General features: G+C 39.6%; 1 protein-coding gene across 2 annotated transcripts in view; it reads right to left on the minus strand.

The window, feature by feature from the left end:
* Positions 1-24,378, minus strand: part of PALLD (palladin, cytoskeletal associated protein) — a 347,001-nt gene that overhangs the window by 219,368 nt on the left and 103,255 nt on the right. Inside the window, exon 1 of one of the 2 annotated variants that reach the window (XM_036233612.1) lies at positions 13,396-13,636. The exons of the other annotated variant lie outside the window; for it this stretch is intronic. The gene's annotated coding sequence lies outside the window, so the exon portion shown is untranslated. Of the gene's footprint in view, positions 1-13,395; positions 13,637-24,378 lie in introns of those variants that run through there. 2 annotated transcript variants of the gene reach the window in all.

Genomic DNA, 24,378 nt, shown 5'->3' on the forward strand with positions numbered 1-24,378 from the left:
TTATACCCATAAGGACCAAAAAAAATGTTCACTCATGACTTAATACAGAATTCAAGTCTATCTCTATAGTGAAATGGCTCATTTTCTCCCTCCATTATGTCATGGATTTCTAATTTTTCTCTCAAGCTGTAAAACAGCTGCTGCTAATGCATATGGACAGATTTCAAAATTGAGGCTCCTATTACATTATGAGCATTACTGCAAACTGTTTAGTGTTCCCCTTTGTCTGAGAGGGCTGTGGTGAGTAGGGAGAGCGGAGGAAAAGTAGCTTAGGGGTTGTTGGGTAAGAGCTGCTTGTGGTACTCTTTGGAGCGTATTAGTCCTTTTTAAGAAGCAGACAAATCATAAAAGAGTTCACGTCAAATCACCGTCAGAAGCTGTCAACAACCCCAAGGGAAAGACCTCAGTCGACAGAAAGGAGGAAAGGAGAAAAGAAGCAAGATGAACCCTTGCTCTAAGTGTACAATTTGAATAAATAAGGAAAGCAAGAAAGTCTTAAAAAAGATAAGTGTCTACTATATGGACGTCTATTAACTTGAGGGGCGCACAGTAACAGAGTGGTTACATGGAGGGGCTCTGAAACCTGCCTGGGCTTTCTTTCCAACTACTTTAGGGACATGTGCCACCATCCCTTGTTCGAGAGGTCATTTCACACATAGGCTTATCCCTGTTGGGATCAACTGTTATGGGTCTTCCTAGCAGCCTTAAACAACATCTTTGTCTGTAAATATTTCAATAATTCTGAATTCTGAAGGGGGAAAAAAAGCAGTAAGAAAAATATTCCTTAGTAATAACTGAGCCAGACACTCTACTTTGAATTGCAGTCAATAGTCAGCCAAAACTTTCTGAAGAACTTAACTAAGCTAACCAGACCCTTCTAAAATTTTAAATGTCAGAGAAAATATTTTAATTCTAATCTTTACCCTTTCCAGGACTTCTACATTTAAAAGGCTATTGAAATATTCAATTCTTGTCATAACTGACAATTAGTGTAGCACTTTTGAAGTTCATTGAAGACAGAAGAATAAGCAGAGAAAATTATTATTTTTTTTGAGTGATGGACTTTTCAATTTTTTTCTTTCCCAAACTATGTTTGCTATGCGAATTGGAGGGCAGCCTACGTTTTCATAATATTTTATTCATAAGTATTGCTTTATGTGCTGTTAATATAAACACCTTAAAATTTTTAATAGTTTTGAGGATTGATCTTCTCATATTTATATCATTATGTGGAGAAATTTTCTGTATTTTTAAATTGTATTGTTACCAGAAAAGTATAAATAAAGGCTCCATGTCACATAGTGTTATAGTCTTGAATGATGAGACTTACATTGATTTTATCTTTACCTTCTGAGCCTTTATAATGTAAGACATCACAGGTAGGATACTATTTATTTTGTAGCAGAAAGAAATATATTTTCTATGATCATCATTTGGAGCCCTTGAAATTAATCTTATGCCACTGAGATCAAGGGGAAACCAGAAGCCTTAAGCTATGTGGTGGCGATGGGCCAGATCTTGATTCACTCTTGGAAGCCTCATACACACTATTTCACAAGTGATACCTGGAGACCACTTTAAGTATATGTCATTTTGGTGTTAGTATTGTTCTGGAGAGAAGAATGTTTCAGGGGTGGGTGGTAAAGTTGTAAATAGGGACTGATGGACTGCCATCTCCAAAATCACACAGTTGTGTGCTCTCCACACACTTGTCAAAGCTTGGCAGCAAAACCTCACACTTGGCCCAGACCAGGACTGGAGTCCTGCTGTGGAAGCAGATGGCTGGTGGCCCCTAAGTCATCTGTATTAGTACCAAAGTATTCTGCTCTGCGGGTTCTAACTTACAATACTGCCTCCTAGCTCTCTGAAGGGAGCCACAGGCAACATGATACAGGAGTCGGGGCAGGCACTGCATCTGGCATGGGGCTCTGGCCCTTTCTTCTTCTTCCAAAGTCTGTGTGGGAGAGTGGAGCGGCCTGAGGTCAGGAAGAGGTGGTAGAGGGCCTGAGATCTGCTTAGGTGAGGCTGCATGCCGCCATCCTTTGAACGGTGGCCAGGAGACCACTTTGTCACCTGGTGATGAAGTTGGCTTCCTGCCCCAGTTTCTTCTTAGAATAGCAAATAGCATATAAGGTTCAGCATCCCTGTGAGGTTGTCTCCTAGTTTTTAATAATTCCTTGTATTTATTTAGTGCCTTTTTCCTCTCCCAAGAGCTAACTATAAGAGTTTTCCATATGTTACTTCAATAATCCTCATTAAAGCCCCGTGCCTGGGCTGGTTAGAGAACAGTGCTAATGGGGCCAAGGTCAGCACTCAGCCTCTCACGAGCCCCCTGTGAACAGCCCCATTTGCACTGAGACGATTCATTTCGTGGCTTCACTCTGCACAGCTAACCATAACCACTTTGTGAGGACACAAAGATAATGGGTGGTAGTAGTATTAATAATAATAATAATAATAGTAATAATAATAATGGCAGCTAACATTAAATGAGTGCTTACTCTGTACCAGGTATTTCCTAAGTGCTTATCACCTACTAATTCATCTCTCCCAAAAACTCCATGAGAGAAGTACTATTGTTAGGCCCATTTTAAAGAAAAGGAAGCTGAGGCCCAGGGAGGTTAAGGTCACACAGGAAATGGCAGAGCAGGGATTTCAGCTCCATTGGTCTGCTCTTAACTACCACTCGGGATGCGGCAGCACTGTGAACGCCACACCTCAGTGTACAAAGTCCTTATATCTGACATTAAGCACAACTTACTAATACGTGGTACAAGGTGGAGAGTTGAGAAGAGGGGTGCAGTTAACAATTAAAAGTCACTACCGACAATCCCCATGCTACACACGCAATGGACACCGTCTCGTTTAATCTTTACGGCGGCATTTAGAGGTGGGCGCTGTTACTTCCATTTTATAGATCAGGATACTCGGCTCCATTACTGAGGGTCAGAGGAGCTAAATAATTTGAATGCTGATATTCAGTGGAAGCGCAGGAATTAGAAATCTGTCTGCTTCTACGGCATGTGCTGCTTCCAAGAAACTTCAGATGGCATTCCCAGTTCAGTTAAAGGAAATATAGTCATGAACAAGACACGGAGGTTTAGAGGAGATGGAGACTTACCATGAGAGGTGGTGTCCGGGACTAGCACACTTTTGGCCTTCCACTGCTGTGTCCTCTTTCCTACAACTACCAAACGACTATTTCTTTTATCCCTATTTACATATCTCAGTCAGAAAATAGGTCAACCCGTATGGCCACAAGGACAATGCGGGGTGATGGGAGAGAGCAGCAGTTTACTCATCAGAAAGAAAGGATACCAGAAGCCGTATTATTTGCTTATTGAGCAGATTCAACAACATAGTCCATCTAAACCACTGGGACAAAGCGAATGCTAAACAAATGTTTAAAAGACATCAACATCCAAAGAGCTTCTGCCTGTCACTTGAAACAAATGAGAGTAATTACTTAACCATTTCCTTCTTTGGAAGCACCATTCTCTTGAGAGAAGAATGGCCTCCTGAAAGCATGGGTTCTGGTTTCAAACACATTTAGGTTAGAACTCTGGCTCTGTCATTTCCTCCATGAACTTGGATGCATTACTCAGCCTCTCTGAACTTCAGTTTCCTAATCTAGAAATCAGAATAATAATGGAATTTATGTCATGGGATTATTAAAGTAGGAAATAAACATAAAGAGGCTCTCAATCGGAGCTCAGTAAAGGCAAACAATTATTGTTAAAGATTTTCATGACACTAAAATATAGCACTCTGATGCCATTTCCCCATTTTTGCGAGATCACCCATGATCTATAAACGGGAGTTCACTCGTGCTGTCACTCTGCGTCTGCAGACTCTCTTAACCGACATGCTTTCTTAAAAGTGTTCATTCGTGGAGGGGAATTTTGCTTTTTCAGCAGATAGAGTTTCAAAGTGCATTGGCAGGACATGTTGGGTGCCTTGATTAATGGCTCAGTACACATTCACATTGGTAGTAATAACTAGCACATGGGTACTGGAAATCACACGCAGCATACTGTGCACTCACATTCTGATAAATAGCAGCAAGATCTTAAATAGGGATGGTCTGGCTAGCTAGCTGTGATGACTGTTAACACTACCAATGCCAGCTTCTGGACTGCAAGTTCCTCATAGATTAAATACCAAAACCCAAAGAAAGAAAAACCCCAAATTGTTTTCTGTATATTATTCTCACGTCAGACGAAGCAATCTGGGTGTGAATTCCACCCGAAAGCAATACTTGCACTGTGGTTAGCAAACCAGTCTGCCTCTCCCTTCTAGTTTCACTTGACCTAATTAAGGATAGGGCACAGAATCTTGACCTAATGCTGAGATCCTTTAACAAGTCATCTAACATTGGTAGTATTCCTAACTTGCCAAATTATAACAAAAGGTTAAGTGCCTATTTCAGCAAAACCTAAGCTTTCGTGTATGGACAACATTCTAAGGTGCTAAGGCTGGCACCAACAGGGCTCCAAATATCCCTTTCCCTCCAACCTCAAATACTTTGCTGTCTCCTCAGATCTTTCATATCTGCTAAAGATACGGCAAGGTATAGATCTAACAATCACTCAGGAGGTTTATGCTTGGAAATTTCTCTTCAGGGTGTCACAAGATAGCAAATACCAAGGTAGGGGCAAAAACATGGTTTTTCGCATGCTGTTGTCTGCTGTCAGAGTATGTTTTTGTTTCCTGTGCCATTATCACAATCTGGATATATTTCTTAAGTGCAAAAGAGTCAAGCCTATTGTGTAGAAGATGCCTGCACTCAAAACGAGAATATAAAAGAGGTGGTGAAGGGAACAGGTCTATCAGGGCTGGGAGTCCAACTGAGTTTCATGGGAAGTTGCAACCACTCTATTAGCCTCCTTTGACCCTAGAAACTATTTTCTTCAGGACTTCACTTCCTCCTTAATAAAACATGCATAAAAGGATCTAGCCAGAGACCTCTAATGTATACGATGAGCCTGAAAGACTTAAGGGCCTCATATGTAGTAGTGTTCGATACTTTTAATTCAGTGAACACATAATCTCTAAGTGCCTGAGACTGGGAAATAGGCACCATGGTAACTATCCTGGATGAGCTTCTTATTGAAGGGGTTATATGACGAACTCATGGAAAGAAGCCAGCACGGTGCCAGTCTGTTATGGGTACCCAAATAATGTTGACTGCACCGCCCATTCCCCAGGCATCTATTGTTCTACTGGCATATCCAGGTTTTCAAATTTCAATTGTGAGCTCTGCTGAGTGGTAAGACTGCAAGAACTACAGTGACTGTCTTTGAGGGATCTGGCTATGAAGCTTTCCCTCGGAGAAGTTTATAAGTGATATCCGGCTGGGGCTCATGTGATGAGAAGGTTCCCCAGACAAAGACCTCATCAGATTCCCTCTCGTGATTTGTGGTTAAGGTCCATTATATGATCGCATCTTGAAAGGACTCAGGGAGACAGGTTTTAAAAATGGGGCTACAGAGATCAACAAATTTAGGGGCCAGAGCTTATCCAAGAGTTGAGAAGGGAACCAAGACAGAATACTCAAAAGAGAAGGGTCAGATAGGTTGGCAAAATGAAGGGGCTCAAAGCAGGATTGAACCAGGGTTGGATGGCAAGTACTAAGGGTCACAGCCGTGTGTTCAGGGTAAGCAGGTAGCTCTCTTGGGCAATTATATGGATTAGATGTGTGTGGTTGGTTTTTATGTGCCAGCTTTGTCAGGGGGCAAAGGCAGATGCATTTAAAGAGTCTATTCTGGATGGGATTGTGTAAGAGGGTTTCTTCAAGCATGGTCTACTTGATCATATCCCCTGAGGTGCTTATGAAAATGCAGGTTCCAAGGCTCCTCTCAGGCTTCATGAATCAATATGAAATGAAGCCAGGGACCAGGAATCTGTATTTTTGACAAGCATCTCCTCCTTTACGCCCCCATGAGATATTTAGGAATTCTAAAATTTTAAAACCACTGAAATATGGTAAAGTACAAGGAATTTAAATATAGGAAAGTTGAGTTCTATTCTTAGCTGTGTGATTTTGGGAGTCTCTTGACCTCACTTGAGCCTTAGTTTCTTCAGCTGTAAAATGGGGATAATGTATTTCTTCGCAAGGATTGCTTAAGCGAAATGACGATCGAAGTTGTCTGTAAATGCAAATGTTTATAATTATCACATTTCCAAGACAAAGGGAAATCTCAGACTACAAACCATTGCACTTACAACAGATCTGGGCTTTGTTATTCATCTCAGAACTGACCAGTGGTATATCCCTTAGCTATGTGTCTCCTGAAGGCTCTTCAATGGTCTCTTTATCCAGCACTTATAATTCTACCTGATGGTCAGTTCGACCGCCGGCATTGGGAGATGGACTGCTGCTCATTTTTCAAATCCTGGAGTGGTGAGGGAGAAGTGCTGTGAGGGGCTAGAAGTCTCAGGAGTCTGCTCCTCTATGGGTGAATTCCGGGGACCTTTAATGTGCTAAGCTACTTGGGACAGTAGCTGGGGTGAAAAATTAAGAAGCGAAAGAACAGGAGTAGAGTCCCAAATGAGTTGACGAATTGGAGTAGTCGTCAGGAACAAAGGAAAAAACAGCTCAATAGGAAAAGTTCTGGATGATAAATGGAGGAAATGGTTATTATCACAAACACGGGCTAAGCAACGTCCAGCCAAATGAGGATAATACGCTGAAAATGATCCAATGCGGTCCGGTGGCCACTTAAAACATGAGTGTGAAAGTTGGCTGGACTAACTGATGCACAATTTGTAGGAACTGTGAGGTAATCGCCACTTTATCCTACCTTTATGAAACTTCTTTGTCCAGTTCTGGATTTTAGTTTGAGAGGCATGGAGTACTTAGACACAGTTCAACAGATAGAAATAAAAATGATGAAATTGTTGGAGAACAAGACTATGAAGAAAAGCAAAAAGATCTGGTATTATTTATTTAACCTAGAGAAAGAAAGCTAAGGAGAGACTTAACTCTTATAGTCCATGAATTAGAGTTGAGAGTGACCAATTTCTATTTGTATTCTGTTGAGTAAATAGGCTTTAAGTTCAGTAAAAGGGATATATGTTAAGGAAAGAAAAACATTTGTGCATGTGATGAATCTTAAGAGTCTGAACAGGCTCTTATGACAAGAGGAACCTTTTCAAACACTGACTCTGGGGCCACACCAGACTGGGGGATATGGATGCGACAAAAAAAAGGCGATTTAAACCATTTTGAAAGTTGGAAGGAAAAACAGTACTGACTGGATTTAGAATTGGCCCCCAGCTCTAGCCCAGAGCTGTGCTTTGGGGTAGGCAATTATCTTCTCTGGTCCTCCGTTCCTGCATCTGTAAAATAAAGGTAACAGGCTAGATGACCTTCAAGGTCTTTCTCAGCTATAAAAAGTCATATTCTGTAATGTTCAAGAGTAATATGGTGGCTGTATTTAACATGCTCAAGTTTTCCTTCCAGTAAAGCAAAAACAGTCAATATGCTGAGGGGAGGGGAGGCATTTGATCTGGGCTTGATGGGCTGATGCCATGGGTGGGGATGGAAGAAATCGTGGAGAGCTACGGGGCCCTTGTGGCACGTTCTGGCCCTGAGACAGGTAAAGAGAACGCAGGGTATGCCTGGAGTGGGGGGTGGGGAAGCATAAGGGGCACCAACAAGCCGCCTAGGAATGAGGACAAGGAGAGAAGACTGTGGGTGTGAAGGACAAGCCGATGAAGATAAAGCATTATAAGGGACCCAGCCAAACCCTAGGACTTGGTCTAGACAGGACAGTTGACAAGGCCACTGGAGGGATTGCCAGGAGATCAGGTACAACCGGAAACCAAAAGGACTGGGTCTGTATCCAGGTAGGAGAGGCCCCAATACTTCAGTCTGAAAGCACACAGACTTGGGAAAGACAGACTTGATTTCCATTTAGCCTCTGCTACTTATCACTCACGTGATCTTGGGAAAGATGCTTATCCTCGTTAGAACACAACTTCCAGATAATAAAACGGGGATAAGAGATCTACCTTGTAATATTTTTATGAGGATTAAACATGATTATGTGCCTGACACATAGCAAGTATGGAAAAACTGCTGTAATTCTGACTTGGGCCTGGAAATGAAATTAAGGCAGGAAAACTTCCGTTACCTCATGGTTTACAGAAGGAGCCTGAAACTCAACCACTACTAAGTAATGATCCAAAATTAAGCTTTTTCTAACCTGTTCACCTATGTTCCTCAATCTGATCCTTAGGAATATTAACAAGGAGATAACACCTTGTCCAAGGTCAGCCAGCAAGTTGTAGAGTTGTGACAGTTATTAAAGTGTTCTGGCTTCAAAGTCATTGCTTTTTTCCCTAACACCTATTTGGGAAAGAAACAGAAGAACATGGGAAACAGACTGGTGCTTTAAAATTATAACCGAGTTACCTGAATAATGTGAGATTGAACCTGTACTTTGGTCTGATTGCTGGAAGTTGTCTACTGACAGTCCCTTATCCATGAAAGGTTGCTAGACCCAAAGCCTCTCTCTCCTCCCATCCCCAGTCTGCCACTAACCCTGCCAAAACAAGCAAAGTCAGAACTAGATTAGCACAGTTTTCTATTGGTCACGCTTACTGAATGAAGATTCTTTTGTTTGTGTCTTTAAATAGAATCCTTAACAATGATCTGTAGACATCACTCTCTCCAGGAGCCTTTAATAAAACTTAAGATCATTACCGAGTCACTTAGCTCTTTTTGCCCTCATAGCCAAGTAACTATCTCTCTGATCTCTCCTCACAAAATTCCTTTCCAACCAGCCAAGCACGCCTGTGACTCTCCTCTCCTACTTTCGATACTAGTCCCAAGACTAGACATTCACTTCCAGTGAGGCGAGACGCGCTGCTTTGGAGCCCAGAGAATGGCTCGCCCTGCCAAGCACTGACGTCACAGCTCCTTTCTCACCCCAGAATGCACTCAGACTCTCTCTGGGACCCTTTCTTGCTCTGGGATTATTTTAAAAAATTTAAAAGAGCTGGCATTTTCTTTTCAAAATAATTTAGATAGAGTCCTGCTAGAAGCAAGGAATTTGACTAAGTGATTTCTTAAAGTCTCTTCCAACTAGTGATTTACCAGACATAGACTTTTAAGCTGGAATAGACTGTCATACTCTGGGCCAAATGTCTCATTATTGCAAATAAGAAGTGTGGATCCAGAGAGGTTAAGAGTTGTGGAGGCTGCTTACTGCAGTGGGAAGAACATGGGATTTGAAGTTAGAAGTTCTGAGTCTGAGTCCAAACTCAACCAGCCACATGCTGTGTGACATTGAGCAAGTCATTAACCTCTATAGCTTCAGTTTCCATATTTGTAAAATGGAAACAGTACTACATATTCTACTTGCTTCCTAGTGTAGTTTTGAGGATAATATAACATGTTTATAAAGGACAAGGCAAAATGTAATAAACTACTTTATCGACATGTTGTACCATTAAGTAGCTTGTTCAAGGTCACCCTGTGGCAGAACCAGGATCCTCGATTCCAGTGTAACTCAATTTCCATCATACAATGCTGTCTTCTTGACATTTTTCCAATTCTATAGTTATAAGATTTTCTCATAAGCCACTACACTAATTTGATCTCCACATGCTTTCCTTTAAACCCCTGCATATATACATAGACTCGAACTGTGGGAAAACAGACAGGCTCAGATGGATTATAGACCAGCTTTCGAAAACTTGTGGATGTTCTCTCAAGTAGCCTTACATTACATCACAGTTATGGCCCTCAGAACTTGGATTGGTAGCTTCCGAGGGACTGGGTATATTCCCAAGCTAGCTTCCCTGTAGCTTCTCTAACCAGTTTCATAACACCAAACTGGACACTGGAGATGGATATATGACAGCTTGTAATGGACTCTTAAGCTACGGCATGTACCTTGAAGACTGAAATAGGATGAGAGTGAGCCACAAAGTAAAGTGATAATAGATAGTTGAAGTTCATGCTGGATAGAGATTTGGGAATATGTTCAGTGGTAATAGGTGGTTTACTGTGCCAATTTGTGGCAGTCCACATAGGAGAGGTAGGAGATGGCAGCTGAGTTTCACAAATGACGTGTGGGCCTAAGGTTTATGTGTTTCCATGGACCACTAATAGAAGGGGCCACTGGGCTCCGAGCCCTATCATCAGTATAAGTGCATTGGAAAAGATCAACCATGCTTCATCTGGCCTCATATTAATCACAGGGTATAGTGAGTCCTCAGAAGGCTGACCAAAATCATCTCTCCCACTCATCAAGAGATGTCGTACACTGCCCTGCTGATTTATATGGCCCTCTGGTACAATGGGGTACCTTTTTCATAACTGATGCCTCCCCAAGTTTGATGCGGGATATTCTTTCAGTTATTAAAGTTGTTTCTTTTCCAACAATGGTCTTTGGTCCTTGAAGAACACAAAAGAGAAATCCTACTTCTCCCTGTTTTCTTAAGCTAAAAAACGTTTAAATTTTAGAAACAATGGTGAGAGAATATAGCTGTTTTCTCTAAGCAGTAAAAAAGAAAAAAGTGTGTGTGGGGGGGTGGGGAACACTGTGAGCCAGTTCAGCCAACAATTTCCATGTTAAAAAAAAGTTGAAGTTGGAGCCATGTGGTCTCAATAAAGTAGTAAAATATATTTTCTTTACCCTACACTTCGTGTGCCCATAACCTTCCTTTTAAATCATCTCTAACCAGGCCCAAATCACTGACCGCAAATCATTTGGTGGCTTTGGTCTCCAGGCAATGCAATGTGCTGGGGTAGACAGGGAGCCGCTCCCAAGAGCGCTCAGAGGGAGCTTCCGCTCACTTGCCAGGCACACAGACCCCAGCAAAGCCCAGAAAGGGTTCCGCACCGAGATAGCGCATGACATCATAGCTCAGTCATTCAGGAAAAAACTGAAACGGCTGCAGAATAGCACAACATGCCACAAACCACAGTGGGCAGATAAAGCCGAAGAACAGCTTTTCTTACGAAAACACTCACGAATGCCACAGGCAGCTGGCAGAGACACGTTTAATTACCTTTACAGAAACCCATCGTATCCATCGGCCCCGCCATCTTTGGAGGTGACCAGCAAGTGAGAAGGTCACTGAAGTCCATCTTTGAAACAGGAAAGCCAGGAGAACTTGAAGTTTATGTCGCTGCATTTCATAATGTGTGTTATGGTGAGATTTGACCCAGCTGTAAAATCACTTGGTAGGCTTTGAAAAAATTCCAAGTGAACTAGACCTCAATGAATAACCTATCTTTAAATTTATAGCTGGAGATTAAATGCAGGTGAAGGTGTGGGAAATCAATTATTCAATTCATGATTAATTTAAGAGACAGGGAGCTTGTCCGGAGCATAAACAAAGCTCATTCGATCGCCATCTGTCATCACATCAGAGGACCCTGTTTTGCATTTTGCAAGTGCCATTTGAACTTTTACTTTTTTATAAAGGAACTGTTCAAAGAGTTGTTATGTACACTTTGAGGGAATGGTGAATGGATTGGGAGTGCCTTAGTCCTCAGTGAAACAAAGTTTAATGTGTAGTGGTAAAGTATGATGAAAGCTCAAAGGAAAAAAATCCAGATGAAAATGCTATCTTAAAGAGGACTTAAGCATCAGCTTACACTAATTGCTAAAGTGGGAGTTTGAAAGGAGACTGCAGAATCTGCTATGAGACAAGAAGGATATGTCTGAAAAGCCCCATGGACTTTTCTAATTTTAGCCGCAGAGAGCAATCATTGTTGCTAATTCTAGTCTGTGATTTCACCTGTGTGAAATGAGATTTTCTATATTAAAAAAAGCAAAAGCATAACAAACAACACATGAAAACACTGGTGATCAAAGTAGGTCTTGTCCCTAAATGAACAATGAAAAATTACATAGCAGCTTGAGGCACTAATGTCTAGTAACTACAAGCTTTTCAGAAGATGTTATTTTCTAGCCTGGAAATGTTTTTGGCAATAATCTTTTTCATCAGACACCCAAGGATAACTTTCCATTTCAGTTGGGAGTGAGGGGAGAGTTCAAATGCGTGCTCATAATATCTTCATGTAACCTCTATAGCAATGGTTGGAGAAAATGCAAGACTCTTGGTTTACTGGAAATAACCTGTTTGCCATTATGTGGGCAATTATAGCTAGGACTTGCTTTTTAAAATTGCTAGGTTCAGCAAAGATTTCCCATAGATTTATCAGCAACAGAAATAAACATGCATTCCACTGAGCTCCAGTTGGAAGTGTGAGAAGGGCCATTTATTGAAAGTCTTTTTCAACATGTGGACAGGAATTCAATTTAAACTACTAGGATTTTGAAGTACATTCCAGTATCCTGATGATTTTCTTCATCAGAAGTTGAAAACAAATTTCGACCCCCTCTCAGGGGGTCCTCCCCCTTGGCCCTTGCCACACACATCATCTCTCTCCATTAAGAGCCTATCTGCTGTCAAGAGAGAGGTGACTTCAGCATCCTTGTAGAGCTCAGGTGTCAGGGTCTTTATGCTTGTAGTGCAGGCAGACTGAGGGAAATCTCTAAAAGTCATGCTGGTTACCTCTGGATTAACTAATTTCAAGAATTCACCAAAACCTAATCTTTATAAAACAGTGGCAGCATGCTTTCCATAAAAACTAACGGAGAATGTCAATTTTTCAGTTTAGTCTTTCCAGGGTAGATGAGTCATCAAGAATGCATTCTCCCCTATTGTATTCTGCCTGCCACTTGTTCCCTGAGAACCACAGCCAACTGAATGCTAACGAAGACAGGGATCTCATGCAAAGGGCTTAGAGAAGAACAAGAGAATGAGAATGGAGCGTTGGAGCTGGTTAGACAAAGAACTGCGATCAAGCGAAAGCCAACAAACATCTTTCAGGCCACTGAAGAGCAACAGGTGTGAAAACACCCAAATTTGTCACGGGAAAAATCACCGAAACCTGCAGTTAAAGGGTTTCCAGCTAAAGTTCATTCAGCCACTGAGCAGCAATTCGGCGGTCACAGACTGCTGGCTTTGCTAGTTTCCTACTACTTTGCAGATTATGCTGAAATTAGAAAAGAGAAGCCAACCTAGTGCGAACCGCTCCAGGCATAAACTCCCGAAAGAGAAGTTTCTCTCAAAGTATCAAAAAAAAAAAAAAAAAAAAAAAAAGGGAAAACGGCGGAGAAATTCAACCTCACGCCTCTCTCCCCTCCCCCACGCCAACTCTAACAGAGAAGTCGCGCGGAGCAGGACCCACCACCCCCGCCCCCTAAGAGCGATTTAAGGAAGCATTAGGAAAACCGTGGCGGCGACGGTCTTCGGAGCCCACTACAGTGAACACCCAGAACACATGAATACCTGCATGCCGCCGCCCCGAAACGCTGTAAAACGTTATTTCCTGCACCGCTACATAAAGCTAACGCTCTCACTTACCGGCTGAGCAGGAAACGCCCTCTGCCCCCAAAGAAGCTCTTTCAGTTCTCAGCTAGTCCCAGCTTGCAACTTCAGGACTCTGAATTCAGTCTAGTTTGCAGAATACAGCACAGAAAATGAACAAGCAGCCCAGAGCCCGGCCCCTAGCAGGCTGCGATGAAGACGTCGTGGCGTTCTCGGGCTCCCGGGAAGCCTCCTGGCGGCCAGGCAGCCGCGAGCAGGCTCGGTGGGGCTGAGACTGCGAACGCGCCGAGAGCGCCGCGACTTGCCGAGGGGCGCGTGTGCGCGGGGGTGGGGTGGGGGACTGCTGAGGAGGGAGAGAGGGTGTGTCCAGGGGAGGAATGCTGCTAACTTCCAGAAATAACACTCGGAGGGGACGGAGGGCGATCCATCTCCCCTCACTCCAAACCAAACCCTTATCACACTTAGAAAGGCGTTTGCCGTGGGGGATTGCAGGCACCCGTGGAGAAGGCAATAAGCAAGTTCAGCTGTGGCTTGAAGCATTTCTAAAGACTTCTGACCACTTAGTCGACCAAGACACCTGGGGGGAATTCCAGGTGGTGACTGATAGTGAATTTGCATTAGTTATGAAATAAGTCTGTTTTTTCTTGATCTTCCCAACATATCTTTCACACAAGCAATATCTTTCAATTACTATTCATCTACATTATTTCTCGTGAATTAAATTGTTTCTCTGATGCTGCCTTACTGCAAAGCTATAAATTAATTACTACATTACACATGAAGACCCTAGAAAAGGAATGCCAAGAAAAAAAATCTGTTTTTTTCTTGTTATTGTTAATTTTTATGCTAAACAAGTCTGCCATTAATCAAGGCTTTCCACCAATATCTAGGAACAGAGCCAAGATTGCGACTCATTGAGAGATGAACATGTGCATACGTCTGGTCGTCCCACAGTCTTTCTTTGCAGCATTATGTCATAGTGACTCAGTTACCACACAGATATTATGGAGAAACAATATGAGAGACAAAAACCAACCATTTAATAAAGACCTGCTTACCAACTATAACCAACAGGCAGACAGGGCCTAAGTTTAAAATTTTTTAAAGGTTATTTCAATACTTCCATGGTTTTCTGTTTTCAAGTCAGAGAACTGCTTGTCATTGGTCAGTCTGGGAAACAGAAACTCAGGATTGTATTTGAAAATCCAAGGAAGAGACTCATAAGGAACCCACGAAGTTATTCATTTTAGCGCAGCACATAAAATGTCAAAAACATAACAAATTCTTGAAGTCAATTGGAAAACATATCAGAAAGTGTGTTCCAGAAACAGAATTATGATGAGAGGTCCAAAATAGAGATAGTGTAAAAAATACTTTCTGATATGAAAATAAAATGTCAAGAGAGTTTACTATATAACTTTAGTTCATTTTTATTATTCTGAGAAAGTGATGGGTCATGAAATATTGAAGTTTTTCTATGTTATTGTATTTTCCTTTTCTACGGGAATCGTCAAAAAGTAAGGATGACTTTACTTTTTAAACTGCAAATATTACAGGTTTGGCAGGTTCATTCTCTTCTTGTATGTCATTAAGTCCTTTTATTTTGTAACTCCACACTTTATTTGTAGAGTTTTACTAGTGTCATTGAATAAGAGTTGAGTACTTGTGTTCATTTGAAAGGCATTTCCCTGCAAAGCAGGGTGGCCTTGTTGGGTGGGCCTCTCTAAGATACATTTCAGATCCTAACCATCTTTCTCACCTCCAGGAAGGGGTGTTAGAACAATCTTTTCTCTGTAAATTAGGGGAAACATTTTATTGATTAAAATGCCCAGGCAAAAGCAGAAGGAAAAATCGAGGCTGAGAGTTCAGTGTGTGGTCACCATGAGCACAGGAACTTGAGTAGCCCCTTCAACTGCCTTTGCTAAAACTGTGGACATTTTAGAAGTTTAAAATTTAGTTGAGATATCCAATACATTAAATGTCTTAGTCAAAGATGACACTCCCTTTAGCGGTCCTGTTTACTCGTGCAGATGAAAATGAAGGAATAGATGCAGTTTCTGCAGTCCGTCCACACTGTCTACACGAGGAGGCTACCTTTTGGGCGGCAGCTATTAATGGCGCCAAATGTTCCTACAAACTCTGCCTTTTGTTTCTGTGCCTGTCCATTTGCTTGTATTCAAATGAGAACTATCCTAATGCTGAATGTTCTGTAGAGTTTCTTGGGTCAGGAGAGAATAGTGACAGTCTTCTCAATGTGCATGATCTATGGAGCACTTGTCTCAGGGAGCAGGGACGGCTGATGGTTGAAAATACAGATACCCTGGGCCCTACTCAGAACTACTAAATTAGGATCTTTCTGTCTGATGACCATGGCATCAACTTGTGTGCGTGTGTATGTATTAAATGTTTTGTATAAGCAATGCATTCGCGTAATTTAAATAAAGGTATATACTGCGCAATCTCTATCTTACCACTAGTCCACACATTTCCTTGCAGGTAGCCACTGATATTAGTGTTTTCTGTGGACTTCCAGATTTCTTTATGCACATACCAGCAAATATAATAAATTCTTGCTCTTTCTTCGTTATTTCTTAAAAATATTATGTGTAGAACTATATCCATTTCCTTAAATGTTTATTTAATCAGGTCCCCACTGATAGATATTTGAGTTTCTCCAATATTTTCCTACTAAACAATGTTAACAAACTTCCACATAATATTTTACACTTGTGCAAGTATATCTGTGGTCATAATTCCACAGTGGGATTCCTGGATTCTGCATTTCTAATTCTGATAGACATAGCCAAATTGCCATTCAAAGGGCTAGACCAATCAACACTCCCAACTAACCATGTTGACTAGTGCTGGCTTCCCCCATGGCCTTGCCAACAGAGCATGTAATCAAACCTCTGGGTGTTTGCCAATCTGATAGGTGAAAAGTGATGTCTCAAGATAGTTTGACTTGCATATCTGATTTTAAGTGAAGCTGAGCAACTTTTTCATATGTTTAAAAGTCAATTCCATTCTTTTAGTCATGCCCTCTCTGTTTATATATTTTCTCTGTATTCTATTGGGTCTTTGTCTTTATAGATTTCTTGAAGTTCCATGTATACTAAGAAAATTATCCCTTCATACTATGAGCTATAGATTGTTTTCTTATTTTATTATTTGTCTTTTGACTTGGCATATGATATTTTGTGGACATACAAAAGTTTCTAATTTTTATGTAGTCAGAGAAAGTATGTAAAAAAGCCTTTCCTAAAGCATATGCTCTTGTGATTTAATATTTTTCCATTTAAATATTTGGTCCATTTCTGTTTTTTCCTTAGTTTGTTTATAAAGTGTTAAGGTGTGGTTCCTGCTTTATTTTGTTTCAATTAATGATCTAGTTACTCCACTACCACTTTATGAAATTTATTTAAAAATTTAAAATTGTTTTTAAAAATATATAACAAAATTTATTATCAAGTTTCATTTATTTTATGGCACCCAACAGGACTTCCTCCCTTTTAAAGGCTGAATAATTCTCCATTATATGTGTATACCACATTTTCTTTAGTCCTTCATCCGTGGATAGACATCTGGATTGCTTATACCTCTTGGCTATTGTGAATAATGCTGCTATGAAGCATGGGTGAACAAATATCTATTTGAGATTCTACTTATAAGTCTTTTGGACACGTACCCAGAAATAGGATTGATGCATTATATAATGTCTACTTTTAATTTTTTGAGGAACCTCTGTACTGCTTTCCATACAGCAGCCACACTATTTTACGTTCTCACCAATATTGTACATGGGTTCCAATTTCTTCACATCCTTGACAATACTTGTTATTTTCTGTTTTTCATTTGTGTGTGTGTGTGTGTGTGTGTGTGTGTGTGTGTGTGCATTTTATAGTGATCTCCTAATGGGCATGAGGTGATATCCCATTGGGGTTTTGATTTGAGTTTCTCTAATGATTAATGATGTTGAACATCCTTTCCTATGCTTGTTGTCCACTTGAATATCATCTTTGGAGAGATGTTTTTTCAAATCCTTTGTCCATTTTTTAATTCAGTTATTTTTTCTTGTTGTTGAGTTATAAGAATTATTTTACAGATTATGGTGTTAATCCTTTATCAGATATATGATCTGCAAATGTTTTCTCCTATTCCTTAGATTAGCTTTTCACTCTGTGGACTGTGTCCTTTGCTGAACAGAAGTTTTTCAAGTTTGCTATAGTCTCACTTGTCTAATTTTGTTTCTGTTGCCTGTGGTTTGCCTTATTACCTCCTTATAGCAGTAATCTTTTACCTACTGTTTTGAGATGCCATTGTTAACATGTATTAAATTCCTGTCTAGAGTTGGATCTATTTCTGGACACTTTATTTGTTTCCTTGGTTGATCTCTTAGTTCAACTGCCACTACCACGCTTTTAATTATTGAGGCTTTTAATTTTAATATCTCATGGGCCTAATTCTTTCATTTTTCTTCTCTCTCAGAGTTTCCTGGTTTTTTTTTTCTTATAAACTTCAGAGTAAACAAACAATAATAACATTAGTGATCCTATTACTATTTTTAAAGCTAGAACTAAATTTAGGCAATTAACATAGAATCAACATCTTTATGTTGTCAAGATTTTCTAGCCAAGAAAAAAATAGATTGTTTCATTTGTTCAGATCTTATTTTGTGGGCTTCAGGAATGTTTTACAGTTTTCTTCAAATGTATCTTGCCCAGTTATTGTTACATTGGTCCCTAGCTATTTTATCTTTTTATTACTATTGTAAATGGGGTCTTTTCTCTCATTACATCTTCTTACTGGATATAATCAACTAATTACAGGGTATTTATTTTGTACTATTTTATTTTACTAACTTATTGTTTATAGATATTTCTCAATTCTCTTATATTTCTAACCAAATAATAATATCATCTGAAAAAAAGATTAACTTTCTGCTTCCTGATTTTTACTTTTAATTTCTTTTCTAATTTCATTGTTTATTAGGTCTAGTAAATGTTAAGTAACATTAATGATAGTCGACATTCTTTTCTTATTTTCGATTTTAGTAGAAACGCCTCCAGTGTTTCTGTACTAGGCATGGCATAGACTTTGGCGCGGGAATGATGTATTTTATAACGATAAGGAAATATTAATTTATCATTGTTTCATTGAGGGCTTTTTTCTTGGGTCAAGTATGACTATTGGCTTTTGTCCAAATGCTTTTTTTGGTATCTTTAGGAATAATCATATAATTTTTCCCCGAAGAGCTATTAATTTGATAGAACATGATATTATTTGGCAATAAACTATGCTTACATTCCTGAAATAAATACCACTTAATCATGGTAATTTTAAAAATGTGCTTATAGATGCTATTTGCTAATATTTTATTTAAATTTTTATACTCATTCATAGTTGAGATTTTGATAACAATTGCTTGTTTTATTGCATTGGGAGCATAGAATTTTATCTGCAATATTTCTATCTTTTAGAATTGATTGACTTTTTGAGGCTTAATTTATGGTCAATTTTCATGTATGTTTCTTGGTCACTTGAAAAAATGGGGGTGTCTATATTTTCAGAGTACATAGTTGAATAAGATACATCTTATTAATTGTTATTTATGTCTTCTTTAGACTTCAGATAGTTTATCTTGATTTTTCATGGAACAAGAGAGTTTTCATTTCTGTGTATTTTCCCTTGCGTCTTCTGTAATTTCTGCTTTATAAGGTAGCTGTATGTTATTTGGTGACTACATGTTCACAATTGTTACACCTTCATATTGAGTTTTATCACTTAGTATTACAAAATATCCTTTTTTTTATTTATTTGTTACCTCAAATTGCCCCTTATCTTACACTAAAGACATAACCTTACTTTATTTTCAGTTTCCTTTGCCTGGTATGTCTTTTCTCATTCTTCCACATTCATACTTTCTGAATTGCTTTGATCTACATATTTCTCTATGTACAGGATTTTATCTGTGATATAGTCCACGGCCTCCATCCTTGCTCACTGGGTTCCTGCACCAGGTGTTGCAAAATGATGGGTATAGCTTTCTGATATTTCTATTCAAGTGAGTCTTTCATCTTCAGAGAGAGAATTTTTTTTCCTAGTGCTTTGGGAGATCCCAACATCTAGTTGGCTTACATGCTATTTCATGAACAAAATGCTTGTATCTGTCATTTAGACATAAATATTTATAGTAATTTTTTCAGGAGTCTCTGTTACTTCTATAATAGAGTAAATTTAAACAACTATTTCCAGATTCAGCTTTAGAATGATTATTTTGGTAGTGATACAAATGATACTTCACTTGGGCAGCTGACACATGATTTCTTTTGATGCTTCCAATAATACCGAGTATGGTAGAGTAGGGAGAATTGAGGTAAAGCTTCTCAAAATGTTATTTCCTCATCATTTCTTACACAAGTAGATGATTCAGCTTTCAGGTACACTACAGAAAGGCCTTTGTGATGGAAGAGGTGTTTTCTAGGGTCCAAAGTACAGAATTTCAAATTAATAACAAGTCAAGTGATAGTAGGTTTACTTCTCTTCCGAAAATGCTAACATCATTGAAACACTGAAGAGTTTACTTTGGGAAGCCATGGAATCCTCTTCTCCAGGGGAAACTTTAAAAAAATAAGAGATCCTCATCTCTTTCAGGTGATTAGAGTGTGATCTTCTTCCTCCACAATGCTCAAAAACAACAATAACAACAGCAACAATAACAACAACGATAACAACAACAACAAAAACATCTCAGGAATCCAGATGATCAAACTTAGGTCCTAGAAGTAAGGAGATGGTTATCAATGATATTCAGATTTAAAAGCATAAAGTGGTTATGTAACAAGATGCTACCTAATGGAGAAATTTAAGTAAGGAATCAATTACAGCAATAATAATGCTACTTTTCTTTTGGGGGTAGGGACAGGAAGATTACTATCAACTTCAAATTGCCTCATGTTAAAGGAAACATAAGAATTTCCACATTTCTTTCTTGACTGAGAGAAAAAAGGCAAAGGCTGGAGGAATACATGTACATCTTCACAGTGAGACACCTCGGGATTATGTTTTTTTCCTAACCAGAAATTCCCAAGTTGTCCCAAGATTCAACATCTGAATGATGCCGACAAGTAAGATGTTGTTTGAGCAAGAATGGAATTCTGAGCATTCTTAGAGATTTCATAAAAATCTCCAAATGATGGACAAATGCTTACACTGTGGTCATGCAAAGAAAAGTCCCCTCGTGATTTGGGATTGAGTTTGTTCATTTTGTATTTATAGTATCCATACCAAAGGAATGTTGAGTTTGGCAGAGAGAGAGGATGAGGAAGTAGAGAGAAAATAAGGAATGGAGACCAGGTTTTGACTCTGTGACTCTGTGACTCTGTGTGATATATATATGAAAGAGGGAGGAGGGGAGAGAGAGAGAGAGAGAGAGAGAGAGAGATCCTAGAGCCTATGGAGTATGGGGAAAGGGAGTGTTTGATAGTTTTGTTTGTTTGTTTTTAAAGCAGAACCTTCTTCAGGTCTCTAGTGTGGGAGAATGACTGGAGGAATTTTACTTTCCTTGTTAGCAGCACCATCTGTTTACAATGAAAGCTTGGCTTCCAGTTTTTGGCCCAAATAAAAGCCCTAGGGTGCCCATATAAGTCAAATGGATGAAGCATGTGTTCGCAGACCTGAAGAATCGCCCTCTTTTGCCTGCATGGGGCTTTTATGGTAGATTTACGCAGCATGTTATCCCTACATAAATTCAGGATGACAAGCTTCTGAGAAACAAAGGTGGGTCATAGGTCACTGGAATTCACAGCCCAGGCAGCTCATCTGCCACCTAACAAAATGATGGACCCCTGGGGTCACACTTGCCAAGAGAAAGGTTGGCAAATGGCAAGAGAGCCATACTTTTCACCACTTGTCATGAGATTCTTATACATTTGGGAGGGAGATTTACACACCAAAACAAGGAAATATGGAAATATAGCCTTCGAGTAATTGCTAAAATTGAACCCAAGTTCCAGATAAAAAGGCACATTTCCATAAACAGCAAGCATAAAGGGAGCAAACGAGAAAATATTTTAGTACCAAAATATCAAACTCGTGGTGGAAGGTGGAGGGTAGAAGGCCAAGGAATTGAAAATAGGAGCCAGTCATTCTGCCTTTCTCATTTTGTTTTGCATCTTGTCATTGTCCCATGTGGGATTCCATAGCTCTCCACCTAGGGGCTGGAGATTTTCTCCCTTTCCCCAGAAATAAACTCCGAATAAAGATTTGTAAGGCAATGACAACAGTGAATAAATTGTAAGACTTGAAAATTTTTAGTAGTGATGAGAGAAGCTTTACATAACAATGTTATTTGCATACCATTGTATCAATCAAGTATTTATTCATTGTTTATTAAACCCAGCCTTTGCTGCAGTATCTGATGGAAGGCCTAGGCCTAAACTATCAGAGGTTTATCAATGGCTAAGGAAGAGAAACAAAATAAAACAAAACAAACCAATACACATTTGAAACAGCTGCAGAAAAATTATGTATCTGCTAGTCTGCAATGTGGTTTTCAAGTTGTGTGCATCAGAATAAAATGGGCCTTAATAAAATGTAGATTCCCCAGCTCCACCACTTGGATTCAGAGGGGCAGGGGAGGGACCAGGGATTTATATTTTAAAGCAGCATCCTCAGTGTTTAGACATAAATAAATCTCAAAACCTACTTTGAGAATCCCTAGTCTGGAGTATTACTTTATTAAAAAAAGAAGTGGGAGGGAAATAACATTTGTTGAGTTCTTACCACCTGTAGTTTTTGTACACATGTTTAATTCTAATAAAAATTCTGTATCCACAGTTTAGTAGAGGTCTGCATCTGAAGTCTGGACTCCTAACTTGACAAGTGTGCTGCCTCTTTCTGAGATAAGAGAAAGTCAGGATGTGTAGGGCAGTTTGCACAGCCTGGGTGTGGTGTGTACTTGTGTGAGCCTGTCTCCCCTAAGCCAGCTTCCACATGGCCCCCAGAATTGCCTGGCAAATGCAAATCCGATCATGGCCTAACATTATACTATCTTTATTACTCCGTGACTTACTTTTTTATCAAGCAATGTAATTTAGACATCTTTTTGGTTGGGTTCCCTGGTTTTTTGCTCATTGGAGGACAATTTTTTTTTTTGGAACTACCATTAATACAAAAAAATTAAGTATCATTAATCAAGCCTGTTGACTACATTGTTAACTTGGAGCTAGGGTGGTTTGTGCCTTGGATTTATTTAATTTTGCTCTATTCCATGGCACCAGGCTGTGTGTTTTATCCACTAGTCTTGAACATTTATGCTACAAGTCAAGAAAATGTGTGGATGGATTTGCACAAACTCATCACCATCACTGGAAAAGTTTAAAGTGCACATTCTGCTGATCATTGGTTAGCAGAACTATATTTTTCATTATGTAGCAACATGTTTTTGTTTAAGACTAAGTTTGGTTACAGTTATAGCTGAAGTTTTTGAATGTTTACAGAAGACTAGGCCTGGGGCGAACCCAGACTCCTGGATTCTGTTTTTTTGTTTTGTTTTGTTTTGTTTTTGTTTTTAAAGGAATCCATCCGCCACAAGGTTTAGAAGTGTCAGTCCAGTCCTAATCAACTTCTCAAATATCGTGTTTATAAAATAATCATGGAGCTTATTACACGTTATGAATACAGATTCCTTAGCCATTCTCATTCCCCACTATTAAGGCACCATTGATCCGAGATGGTTTTATTGAAAGATTCCCCATCACAGTGTGAGAAATAGTAGATGCCCAAACTTCTCCAACTCTGTTGCTGCCAGCCCAGTCTAAGCCACCATTCTTTTCAGCCAGTACAACTGAAGAGCCCGCCCCACCTCGCCCAGTGACTGGTTATCCCCACAATGGCAGGTATCATTTTAACATGCAGATGGAGTTAGGTCATTCCCCTATTTAAAACAACTAAGTGACTGCCCATTGAGATTAGATTAAAAACAAAAGTCATTTAAACGCTCCATGGGACATGCCTGATGTGGCTGCTGTTTGCTTCTCCAACTCTCCCATCTTCTATCTATATATCAATCTTCTGCTTTTCTTTTAGCTCATGGTCCATATCATTTTTTTTTTCCATACCTAGGGCCTTTGCACCGGTTCCTACCTATCCTTCAAGTCTTAGCTCTTAGTCATCTATCTCCTCAGAAAGACTTCTTTCATCATCAGACTCTGCCTTCCTATTTTGTGTCTTTGTATAAAGCAACTTTCAGGAACACGTTCATATCTGTAGGTCAGCACCCACCGTAGACCTGGCACATAGCAGCTACTCAAAAAGAAAGAAGCAGTCGGGGCCTGGGCATGGCTGGGCATCCCCCTCATTTAAAAACTATGTATGCATACTAAGTACCCAGATATGTTGGATGTTGTATTAAAAGTATACTGAAAATTATCGTTGCCCCCAGAAATCTGAAAATGAATCTAAGAGAGTGTATCCATGTCAAAGTAGTGTGTGCAAGGATTTATAAAGACATAATAGATGATGCAGCTAAGGAACTGAGCAGGAGCAAAGCTCATGGATAAATACAGATAAACCTCCTAGCGGCCAGTATCCACCTTGGAGGAAAGGATGTGTTCTCATGGCTGGGCGGAGATGACAGCAGCATTTTGACTCCTGCCGTTATCTAAGAGCTTCAAACCATGAAGAAGTGAGTACAGCCCCCACCCCACGCTATCTACCATATTTAGAAGTGATTTCTGCATCTCTTCCTATTATTTGAATGACTAGTTTTTCAAAATTCTTTCTTTTTGCACAGTGAAGGGGTTAAATAGGGACTAAGATAGGAGTGCAACAAAGATTTTTGAGATGCACTAAAGTATTATTCTTGTGGATTAACTGTAGGAGTATGGTGTATACAATTGTGGTAACAATCATAATAGTTATCCTTTTTTTGGGAGAAATTATTATTGATATACTAGACTTTACATATATCATTGATTTCTCATAGTAACATTGTAAGGTTGGTTTTTAACTACCCTTATT

Source organism: Rousettus aegyptiacus, unplaced genomic scaffold, assembly GCF_014176215.1.
Source record: "Rousettus aegyptiacus isolate mRouAeg1 unplaced genomic scaffold, mRouAeg1.p scaffold_m13_p_16, whole genome shotgun sequence".
Lineage (NCBI taxonomy): Eukaryota > Metazoa > Chordata > Mammalia > Chiroptera > Pteropodidae > Rousettus > Rousettus aegyptiacus.